The 12,500-nt window shown below is 41.2% G+C and overlaps 2 non-coding genes and 1 pseudogene across 2 annotated transcripts; all 3 read right to left on the minus strand.

Moving 5' to 3' along the window:
• Positions 1-4,895, minus strand: part of LOC130452090 (large subunit ribosomal RNA) — an 8,167-nt pseudogene extending 3,272 nt beyond the window's left edge.
• A 636-nt stretch (positions 4,896-5,531) lies between these two features.
• On the minus strand, positions 5,532-5,687 carry LOC130452089 (5.8S ribosomal RNA). The gene has a single exon (XR_008910849.1). It is a non-coding gene; the product is annotated as a 5.8S ribosomal RNA (ribosomal RNA).
• Positions 5,688-6,845: 1,158 nt separating this feature from the next.
• LOC130452092 (small subunit ribosomal RNA) lies at positions 6,846-8,767 on the minus strand. The gene has a single exon (XR_008910851.1). It is a non-coding gene; the product is annotated as a small subunit ribosomal RNA (ribosomal RNA).
• Between the last annotated feature and the right edge of the window lie 3,733 nt (positions 8,768-12,500).

A 12,500-nucleotide genomic window follows, 5' to 3' on the forward strand; every position in this document is an offset into this window, starting at 1 on the left:
TCCGCATACGCTAGTACTGATACCTTCATGTCATCTGAGACAGGTATGCCCGACCCACCATTCTCTAGTTCGCAAACCAACTCGTCCACTACTAAATTAAAAAGATAGGGCGATAAAGGGTCTCCCTGCTTTACGCCTCTATCGATGTTTATTCTTCTGGTTTTCTTATTGCCAGCAGAGACTATGGTATATGATTTTAGGTACGAGTCCATTATATACCTCTTAGTTGTCTCGTCTATACCGAACCTGTTCAGAGCTCGCAGGATGGACCATTGCGATACTGTGTCGAAGGCTTTAGAAAGGTCCAACGACAAGATATTATATGGCTTAACTCTACGTCTTCTTTCCTTTATGAGCGTTTGGAGTGAGATATTATTCAACAGGACACCATCGATCTTCATGAAACCTCTCTGGTTGGCGTGTATCGGTAACGTCGAGAAGCGCTTACCAAGGACGCGATGAAACACCCTGACAATGACCGATGATATCGTGATCGGTCTCCAGTTATTAATCAAGCGTCGGTCCCCCCCTTTAGGAATAAGTGTTGTCCTGTTCCCTCGGAGCACCTCGGGGGTAACTCCAAAGAGAAACATGACATTATATAGTAGAACCAATCTCTTCACAGGGGCCTTTTTGAGAGCCAGCAGGGGCACTGCGTCTGGACCAGCCGCCCCTGATTTTGATGTGTTTATGGCCCAGAGGATGTCTGACTCTGTAATTGGCTGGTCCAGTTTATGTTCCTCTTTCTGATCTAAGATTGGTTCGCTGTCTAGGAGAGAGGGACTTCCGAATATGCCCCTATACTCGGACTCTATTGACGCAATGTCAGGTAGTACATCGTCCCCCCAGAGCGGTTTCCCGTCTAGGATATCACGCGCCAAAGCGGCTCGATCGGATCGATATCGTCGTTGGACGACTTTGTATTTATATGAACGCTCATGGTTCCTGTTATTAAAGACTGGGGCCTTGCGGTTTCCGTTTGCCTTCGTTTTGGGCTTCCCAGTCCCTGCTTCGTTGAAGAGAGCAGTAATATATTCATTCACCTCTTTTCTCACTCCCTCTCTATGGCGGTCTAGGTTGGTGAATTGAGAGTAACGGAATAAAGTGCTATCATAAGTATTCCATCCGTCATTAGCGTGCCAGTAATCGTATAAAAACGTAGAGATTGTATTGTGCCGGTGTTCTATCGCAATGGGTACGAACTCCTCAGCATTCGGATTAAGACTCTGACGATCTTTAAAGGTTGAGTCCCTGCCTCGATCTCTAGGACTCTCGAGAAGAGAGAATTCCACTACTTCGCCCTCTGCTTCCTCGTGGGGCCGCGCGTTTTCGTTCTCAAGTTGTTCGAGAACGTCTACGCGGGCCTCGATGTTGTTTTCGTTTCTGAGAGATTCGAGGAGTTCCTTGTATCTATCCTGTTTCCGTCTATATTTGATAGAGTCGATGGTACGGTTAGGATAGATACTTTGGAGATGTTTATTGATGAAACGGCCCGTATAGGCAAGTTCATGTTTGGCCATTTTAATGTAATCCTCATCCTCGAATTCAACGGGGGCATTGGGCTTTTCGTAGAGATTCTCAAGCTCCTCATTGTACTCCACGGGGTGTGCTCTCCGCATGTGCTGTCGCATTCCAGCGTAAGTCTTATAAGTTTGTTTGCATACGGAGCAAACATTGCCGTCAGCCGGGGGTGCACCCCGGCAGCGTAGCCTTCTTAAATGGGTCTGAAGCCCAGTATCAGTGGCGAAAGTTTTTCCACATATGCACAAGACCATAGTTCTAGGACTGAAACTAGGTCTGTCGTAAGTTCAATTCAGTTAATATGGGATAGTTGGGCAGACAGGAAAAGACTTGTCTACCACTTAAATAAAAAGTCGGAAGGTGTACTATCCCTAAAACTAAAACCCCCAGGAGTCTGGAGGTGGGCACGGTCCGATAAAGAAGCCAGATAGGTGACCGTGGGGCAGTCTTCGGATGATCCCAATCTCTTAGAATAGACAAGAGATTGCCGTGTTGGATCAAGACTAAGAATCCTATCTGGGGCGCTCTGTACGTTAGCCACGCTAAAATAAATTCTAGCGTGTTACCGACTCTACCACGGGGAGGTGTACAGAACTTGATTAGGAGAGTCATAGTTACTCCCGCCGTTTACCCGCGCTTGCTTGAATTTCTTCACTTTGACATTCAGAGCACTGGGCAGAAATCACATTGAGTCAACACCCGTTGGGGCCATCGCAATGCTTTGTTTTAATTAGACAGTCGGATTCCCCTAGTCCGTGCCAGTTCTGAGCTGACCGTTGAATGGCGGCCGAAGAGGATATCCAAATACCGATTAAGGTAATATGGAACCTCGCAGCAAGACGGTTCCGCGGGAGGCCAAGGCACGGGACCGAACTCGGATCCATAATCATCACAAATACTCCAACCATGAAGGAAGGAGAGAGATGCTCCAATTACTTCACCTCGCCCAGGCCCGGCACGTCAGCCGTGACCCACTTCCTCGCCAAGCCCGACACGCCCCGATCCTCAGAGCCAATCCTTATCCCGAAGTTACGGATCCAATTTGCCGACTTCCCTTACCTACATTATTCTATCGACTAGAGGCTCTTCACCTTGGAGACCTGCTGCGGATATGGGTACGAACCGGCGCGAGCCTCCACGTGGCCCTCTCCTGGATTTTCAAGGTCCGAGGGGAAGATCCGGACACCGCTGCAACTGCGGTGCTCTTCGCGTTCCAAACCATATCTCCCTGCTAGAGGATTCCATGGAACTCGAACGCTTATGCAGAAAAGAAAACTCTTCCCGGATCTCCCGACGGCGTCTCCAGGTCCTTTTGGGTTACCCCGACGAACTCTCTTGCGAGGGCCCGACTTTTTGACGGTTCCGCTGCCGGGTTCCGGAATAGGAACCGGATTCCCTTTCGCCCGATGGGTGTGTACAAACTTTTTACGTGTTTGTGTACACGTACACACGTACGTACGTACGTAAATAATAAAGCTACACCACATCAACATCGGCTTTCGCCTAGGGCTTAGGATCGACTGACTCGTGTGCAACGGCTGTTCACACGAAACCCTTCTCCACGTCAGTCCTCCAGGGCCTCGCTGGAGTATTTGCTACTACCACCAAGATCTGCACCGACGGCGGCTCCAGACGGCCTCACGGCCAATCCTTCTGCGCACACCGCCGCGACCCTCCTACTCGTCAGAGCTTCATGGTCGCGCGCAAAACGCGAACCGCACATGCCGCTGACGGTCGAGTATAAGCACGACGCTTCAGCGCCATCCATTTTCAGGGCTAGTAACTTCGGCAGGTGAGTTGTTACACACTCCTTGGCGGATTCCGACTTCCATGGCCACCGTCCTGCTGTCTTAAGTTACCAACGCCTTTCATGGTATCCCATAAGCGTCGATTTTGGCGCTTTAACTCGACGTTTGGTTCATCCCACAGCGCCAGTTCTGCTTACCAAAAATGGCCCACTTGGCACTCTGATTCGAGTCTCGCGGCTTCATAAGTTCGAGCAAGCCGGAGATCTCACCCATTTAAAGTTTGAGAATAGGTTGAGGTCGTTTCGACCCCAATGCCTCTAATCATTCGCTTTACCGGATGAAACTCGTACGCTACGAGCGCCAGCTATCCTGAGGGAAACTTCGGAGGGAACCAGCTACTAGATGGTTCGATTAGTCTTTCGCCCCTATACCCAGTTCCGACGATCGATTTGCACGTCAGAATCGCTACGGACCTCCATCAGGGTTTCCCCTGACTTCGTCCTGACCAGGCATAGTTCACCATCTTTCGGGTCCCAGCGTGTACGCTCTTGGTGCGCCTCTTCTCGTAATGAGAACGAGACGCCCCGGGAGTGCGAAGCGATCCAATTTATTAAAAAAGCAAATCGCTTATCCTCCCTTGGTCTACGCGAGGTAAACCTTTACTTTCATTACGCCTTTAGGTTTAGTTATTTCCCAATGACTCGCGCACATGCTAGACTCCTTGGTCCGTGTTTCAAGACGGGTCCTGAAATTACCCAAATCGATAGCGTCGTTGATCGGCGTTTCGAAACGAGGTCTGTTCGAGAACACCGTAACCAACAGTCGTTCCGGGACAGAATCGGCATTATGTCCGATTACCGTCAAACACGAAACGCTCTTGCTACGGGCCGAACGCTAATTATAATTTAGCGGCCCCGCGCCATATTTGTACCGTCGAGCGAGTCTGTCGGAATATCGAGGGTCCGCATGAAAAAATCAAGTGGTCTCCACCTCGAGTCTTAAACAGACACCCAACGGATCACGACGTCCTACTAGAGGAAAAGTGCACGCGTTCGATATCGATTAGAAAAACGTAAAACGCGATTTATTGTGTTGCCGAAACAACAACAATATCCGTCATACAAACGTTCAACTTCAATTATCGAAACGCGAATGAATTTCCTCTTTCGACCTTTCGGGTTTCTCAGGTTTACCCCTGAACGGTTTCACGTACTCTTGAACTCTCTCTTCAAAGTGCTTTTCAACTTTCCCTCACGGTACTTGTTCGCTATCGGTCTCGTGGTCATATTTAGCCTTAGATGGAGTTTACCACCCACTTAGGGCTGCACTCTCAAGCAACCCGACTCTCAGGAGAGATCCTCACGCAATCGGCAACGGTCGCTACGGGCCTGGCACCCTCTATGGGCTGTGGCCCCGTTCAAGAAGGACTTGGACGCGCCGCACGATCTCGTGATAAACGGATCCTCCCTAACACCACATTTCCCGGTGGCCGATATCGACCACGGGATTCGGTGCTGGGCTTTTCCCTGTTCGCTCGCAGCTACTAAGGGAATCCTAGTTAGTTTCTTTTCCTCCGCTTAGTAATATGCTTAAATTCAGCGGGTAATCTCACCTGCTCTGAGGTCGATATATTATAATATATCTATAATATTTAAATACAATTCGCTAAAATATCACAAAAAAAAACGTGTGTTTAATCACATTATATGAAATATAACATTATTTGTTTTTATTTATAGAGGCGGCAGAGCAAGTTATACATATATATATATATATATATATATATATATATATATATATATATATATACATATATTTTGTCGATACAGTATAAATGATATAAAAAAAAACACTGGTCAGACGTCCAGTCTTCGAAACTTTATTATTTCTCTCGGACACGACGACCGCGTTATCATTTTAAATATATATAATATATACACTTATTTATCGACTATATATACGTAAATATAACTCTACCAAACAAATTTTATGTATTTCATATAAAAATACACACGATCAATTTATGGTAGTAATAGCGTCGTTGTGTTCAAAAATTGCGCAAATTTTTTCTATAAAAAATTTACGCTGCTTTTCGCATTTTAGGATGCCGCACAAAAAAAAAATACGCACAAGTTTATAGTATGTGCGTGTGTTTTCTTTTAGTGTGCGTTATTGTGTCTCACACATCCAACACGCTTAGTCATTTATTTTTCTATAATAAATTGAAAAATTTTAAATTCTAAGCAGTCTTTTAAATTGATACGACCCTCAGTCAGGAGTGGTCCGGGAACGAGTATCCGAGGACCGCAATGTGCGTTCGAAATGTCGATGTTCATGTGTCCTGCAGTTCACAAGTTGACGCGCAATTAGCTGCGTTCTTCATCGACCCACGAGCCAAGTGATTCACCGTTCAGGGTAATCATTTTATTATGTCGTTTTCTCATATTCTATTCGTCGTATTTTTAATATTTGATTATTAAATTAATAATAATATTATAATATTTTATACGCGTATAGAATTATCTAACGACATTTATATAATATATATATATATATATATATATATATTATTTATTAAATGGTAATTATATATAAATTTTAGAGAAATTATGATATCGTACTTAAAAATATCCGATAAATTTTAACCGCTGCACATGTTTTATTACAAACGAGGCGCGCATAGACAGATATCTCGCACGATATATTCCTCTTAATTATTACAAGTTTTTTAATCTTGAAAGTTTTATACAAATTTCGACACGGTCGGGCGTAAATCTTCGAACACCTTCGAAATAATACGTGAAATATTATTTCTAAAACGAATTTTTATACATATCGAAAGAATCGACACGTGCTTAAAAGTTTCGTTTAGGTACCCGGATGAAGAAAATGTCTTATCATCTCACATAATCATCATCACATATAATATTGTCGAAATTTTTTTGTATTACCTTCGATCGATAAAAAACTTATGTAATAATAAAAAAACGAAATAAAATTTCTCCATAAAAATACAGAAGACAGACACACACGACGACAACAACAACAACAACAACAACAGACGACGTTTCAATAATCTATATATTTTTCGTTTATTATAATAACGATTCTTTATATTAGAACGTTTTTAGTTAACAAGAAATTTTGTTAATGATCGTTCTGTCAATCGTTAATATATATATATATAATAATAAAAATATATTGTTACTACTATTGTGTCGTCATCGTCGTTCGTCGTCGTCGTCGTCGTCGACTCCTTCTACTAATCTATGATAAAAATTTTTCGTTATTTTTACTGTAAATTTATATATGTAGATATATATTTTATAGACGTATGAAATATATTTATCTTTTTTTTTTTTAAATATTATTCGAAACTTGTTCGAATTTTATAAAAAAAAAAAAAAAAAATTTCAATATATATACATCATATATTTATATCATATATAAATTTTCTTTTGAAGAGTTCGATTATTTTGTAGAAAAGAAAAATTTCTTTCACAATTATATATAATATAATAATACAGACTTGATTTCGTTTTTTTATTTTTTGTTTAAAAACGAACAAATACTCTGTAATGATCCTTCCGCAGGTTCACCTACGGAAACCTTGTTACGACTTTTACTTCCTCTAAATGATCAAGTTTGGTCATCTTTCCGAAGCATCGGCGACGCCGAAACGCCACCGCGCTCAGTCCGAAGACCTCACTAAATCATTCAATCGGTAGTAGCGACGGGCGGTGTGTACAAAGGGCAGGGACGTAATCAACGCGAGCTTATGACTCGCGCTTACTGGGAATTCCTCGTTCATGGGGAACAATTGCAAGCCCCAATCCCTAGCACGAAGGAGGTTCAGCGGGTTACCCGGGCCGCTCGGCCAGGGAGGACACGCTGATTCCTTCAGTGTAGCGCGCGTGCGGCCCAGAACATCTAAGGGCATCACAGACCTGTTATTGCTCAATCTCGTGCGGCTAGAAGCCGCCTGTCCCTCTAAGAAGAATTATTTGTACGCCGACAGTAAAAACCGCGAACGGCAAGAGCCGAAACTCAATACCGACGGGCCTTTGGGATGTCGAAATACGCCTAGTTAGCAGGCTAGAGTCTCGTTCGTTATCGGAATTAACCAGACAAATCGCTCCACCAACTAAGAACGGCCATGCACCACCACCCACCGAATCAAGAAAGAGCTCTCAATCTGTCAATCCTTCCGGTGTCCGGGCCTGGTGAGGTTTCCCGTGTTGAGTCAAATTAAGCCGCAGGCTCCACTCCTGGTGGTGCCCTTCCGTCAATTCCTTTAAGTTTCAGCTTTGCAACCATACTTCCCCCGGAACCCAAAAGCTTTGGTTTCCCGGAAGCTGCCCGCCGAGTCATCGGAGGAACGTCGGCGGATCGCTAGCTGGCATCGTTTATGGTTAGAACTAGGGCGGTATCTGATCGCCTTCGAACCTCTAACTTTCGTTCTTGATCAATGAAAGCGTTTTTGGCAAATGCTTTCGCTTCTGTCCGTCTTGCGACGATCCAAGAATTTCACCTCTAACGTCGCAATACGAATGCCCCCATCCGTTCCTATTAATCATTACCTCGGGGTTCCGAAAACCAACAAAATAGAACCGAGGTCCTATTCCATTATTCCATGCACACAGTATTCAGGCAAAATTTTGGCCTGCTTTAAGCACTCTAATTTGTTCAAAGTAAACGTGCCGGCCCACCTCGACACTCAGTCAAGAGCACCGCGGCGGGATTGAGTTGGGCCGCCCTTGCGAGCTAAGCCCACCGGCAGGACGTCCCACGACACGCCAGTTGACACCGCGTACGATGAACCAGCGGCGTGGGACACAGATTCGACTACGAGCTTTTTAACCGCAACAACTTTAATATACGCTATTGGAGCTGGAATTACCGCGGCTGCTGGCACCAGACTTGCCCTCCAATTGATCCTCGTTAAAGGGTTTAGAGTGTACTCATTCCGATTACGGGGCCTCGGATGAGTCCCGTATCGTTATTTTTCGTCACTACCTCCCCGTGCCGGGAGTGGGTAATTTGCGCGCCTGCTGCCTTCCTTGGATGTGGTAGCCGTTTCTCAGGCTCCCTCTCCGGAATCGAACCCTGATTCCCCGTTACCCGTTACAACCATGGTAGGCGCAGAACCTACCATCGACAGTTGATAAGGCAGACATTTGAAAGATGCGTCGCCGGTGCGAGACCGTGCGATCAGCGAAAAGTTATTCAGAGTCACCAAATTGTACGATGACGAGCAAGCCCGCCACCGATTGGTTTTGATCTAATAAAAGCGCTCCTTCCGTCTCCGGTCGGAACTCTGTTTGCATGTATTAGCTCTAGAATTACCACAGTTATCCAAGTAAATGTGGGTACGATCTAAGGAACCATAACTGATTTAATGAGCCTTTCGCGGTTTCACCTTAATTTGGCTTGTACTGAGACATGCATGGCTTAATCTTTGAGACAAGCATATGACTACTGGCAGGATCAACCAGGGAACTACTATTTGTGTATTTTATATATAATAAAACTATTATCGAAAAAGTTTTAATAACAATATCCACCACATAATGTGAGGATGAGAATTATGATGACGTTTTTTCATATTACATATATTTTATATTTATACACATAATATTTTATATTCATCTATATTCTCGTATATAATAAACACATTGTTATTTACTTTTTCGTTTGCGTGGTGTTTGCTGCGCTTATTATTGAAAATATATAATTTTCGGCGCCACGCTTTATATATTATAATATATTTTTCTTATATTTCATAAAATTTTCACCGAATCGACTATAAATTTATCTAAAATTTAATCGAAATGATATTTTAAATAAGATATAATTACGTCGACCGGAATAGAATTTCGACATTATCTCTACCCTTCGCTAGATTGTAAGCGACATGGTTTACAATTAGATAATAATGAACGAAATTTTTATTCTCGCTCGGAATAATGAGAGTTATCGCAATTTTGTGTAATAATATAAATGTTATATTATTATATATATTTTTATAGACGATCGCATATGAATCGCTCGCGGTAAAACGCTAGCTAAATTCGCGATCTCGCAATATATAATTTAATTTGTGGATATATTGATATAATATCTAAAAAGGGAACCGCTAGCAATATACGATAATATATTGGAGGAGAACGGGGACCCTTTCAGAAAACTATATAATCCACTATAATGTGGAATGACCGATACAACGTCTTTACGTAAATTATAACGAGTTCATTAAAATTTAACGAGACGTCAACTTCGATACACCACACATATATGTGCGCTGTACAACGGTACGCTTTCTACATTAACATTAATAAAGATGTATAGTGAAAATATATAAAAGATGTATTATGAATATTAAAAAGAAGTATTATGAAACTTCATACCGTCCGAGACGTAAAAGTGTTATGGAAAATATTAACAATAACGGAAAAAAAGTATTATGAAATTAGATTGCCGCTCGATGTACGAACGTACGAGATGTATTATATAAAAGTTGTATGAAAATAGTGATAATAATGAAAAACAAGTAGTATGAAATTATATTCCGCTCGACTTAGGAACTTGTCGAAAAAGATGAATTGTGAAAGTTGAATGGAGTTGTTTTTTATGTAGGAGCCGTTCGAGGTATATAATATAAAAGTGCTATGAAAATATTAACAATAACGGAAAAAAGTATTATGAAATTAGATCGCCGCTCGATGTATGAACGTCCGAGATGTATTATATAAAAGTTGTATTAAATTAGTGATAATAATGAAAAACAAGTAGTATGAAATTATATTCCGCTCGATATAAGAACTTGTCGAAAAAGATGAATTGCGAAAATTGAATGGAGATGTTTTGTATGTAGGAGCCGTTCGAGGTATATTATATAAAAGTGTTATGGAAAATATTAACAATAACGGAAAAAATGTATTATGAAATTAGATCGCCGCTCGATGAACGAACGTACGAGATGTATTATATAAAAGTTGTATGAAAATAGTAATAATTATGAAAAACAAGTATTATGAAATGAGATTTTCCCTAAATATATGAACTTGTCGAAAAAGATGAATTGTGAAAGTTGAATGGAGATGTTTTGTATGTAGGAACCGTTCGAGGTATATTATATAAAAGTGTTATGGAAAATATTGACAATAACGGAAAAAATGTATTATGAAATTAGATCGCCGCTCGATGAACGAACGTACGAGATGTATTATATAAAAGTTGTATGAAAATAGTAATAATTATGAAAAACAAGTATTATGAAATGAGATTTTCCCTAAATATATGAACTTGTCGAAAAAGATGAATTGTGAAAGTTGAATGGAGATGTTTTGTATGTAGGAACCGTTCGAGGTATATTATATAAAAGTGTTATGGAAAATATTAACAATAACGGAAAAAATGTATTATGAAATTAGATCGCCGCTCGATGAACGAACGTACGAGATGTATTATATAAAAGTTGTATGAAAATAGTAATAATTATGAAAAACAAGTATTATGAAATGAGATTTTCCCTAAATATATGAACTTGTCGAAAAAGATGAATTGTAAAAGTTGAATGGAGATGTTTTGTATGTAGGAACCGTTCGAGGTATATTATATAAAAGTGTTATGGAAAATATTGACAATAACGGAAAAAATGTATTATGAAATTAGATCGCCGCTCGATGAACGAACGTACGAGATGTATTATATAAAAGTTGTATGAAAATAGTAATAATTATGAAAAACAAGTATTATGAAATGAGATTTTCCCTAAATATATGAACTTGTCGAAAAAGATGAATTGTGAAAGTTGAATGGAGATGTTTTGTATGTAGGAGCCGTTCGAGGTATATTATATAAAAGTGCTATGAAAATATTAACAATAACGGAAAAAAGTATTATGAAATTAGATCGCCGCTCGATGTATGAACGTCCGAGATGTATTATATAAAAGTTGTATTAAATTAGTGATAATAATGAAAAACAAGTAGTATGAAATTATATTCCGCTCGACTTAGGAACTTGTCGAAAAAGATGAATTGTGAAAGTTGAATGGAGTTGTTTTTTATGTAGGAGCCGTTCGAGGTATATAATATAAAAGTGCTATGAAAATATTAACAATAACGGAAAAAAGTATTATGAAATTAGATCGCCGCTCGATGTATGAACGTCCGAGATGTATTATATAAAAGTTGTATTAAATTAGTGATAATAATGAAAAACAAGTAGTATGAAATTATATTCCGCTCGATATAAGAACTTGTCGAAAAAGATGAATTGCGAAAATTGAATGGAGATGTTTTGTATGTAGGAGCCGTTCGAGGTATATTATATAAAAGTGTTATGAAAAGTATTAACAATAACGGAAAACAGTATTATGAAATTAGATGACCGCTCGATGTATGAACGTCCGAGGTGCATTATATAAAAGTTGTATAAAATTAGTGATAATAATAAAAAACAATTATTGTGAAATTTTATTCCGCTCGACTTAGGAACTTGTCGAAAAAGATGAATTGCGAAAATTGAAAGTTTGGCGCCTGGCCGGCAGAGGGCGCTAGTGTCTATAAAACCGTGTTAAGTTTGTCTTCTGGCCGGCAGGTGGCGCTAGTGTCTATAAAACCGTGTTAAGTGTGGCGCCTGGCCGGCAGGTGGCGCTAGTGTCTATAAAACCGTGTTAAGTGTGGCTTCTGGCCGGCAGGTGGCGCTAGTGTCTGTAAATTCGTGTCAAGTTTGGCGTCTGGCCGGTAGAGGGCGCTAGTGTCTATAAAACCGTGTTTAGTTTGTCTTCTTGCCGGCAGGTGGCGCTAGTGTCTATAAAACCGTGTTTAGTTTTTCTTCTGGCCGGTAGGATATAAGAACTTGTCGAGGTGTAACATATAAAAGTTGTATGAAATAGTAATAACATCGAAAAAAAAAAACCGTGTCAAGTTTGGCGCCTGGCCGGCAGAGGGCGCTAGTGTCTATAAAACCGTGTTAAGTGTGGCTTCTGGCCGGCAGGTGGCGCTAGTGTCTGTAAATTCGTGTCAAGTTTGGCGTCTGGCCGGTAGAGGGCACTAGTGTCTATAAAACCGTGTTAAGTGTGGCTTCTGGCCGGCAGAGGGCGCTAGTGTCTGTAAATTCGTGTCAAGTTTGGCGTCTGGCCGGCAGAGGGCGCTAGTGTCTATAAAACCGTGTTAAGTGTGGCTTCTGGCCGGCAGGTGGCGCTAGTGTCTGTAAATTCGTGTC

Source organism: Diorhabda sublineata, unplaced genomic scaffold (genome assembly GCF_026230105.1).
Source record: "Diorhabda sublineata isolate icDioSubl1.1 unplaced genomic scaffold, icDioSubl1.1 Dsub_168, whole genome shotgun sequence".
NCBI classification, from domain to species: domain Eukaryota; kingdom Metazoa; phylum Arthropoda; class Insecta; order Coleoptera; family Chrysomelidae; genus Diorhabda; species Diorhabda sublineata.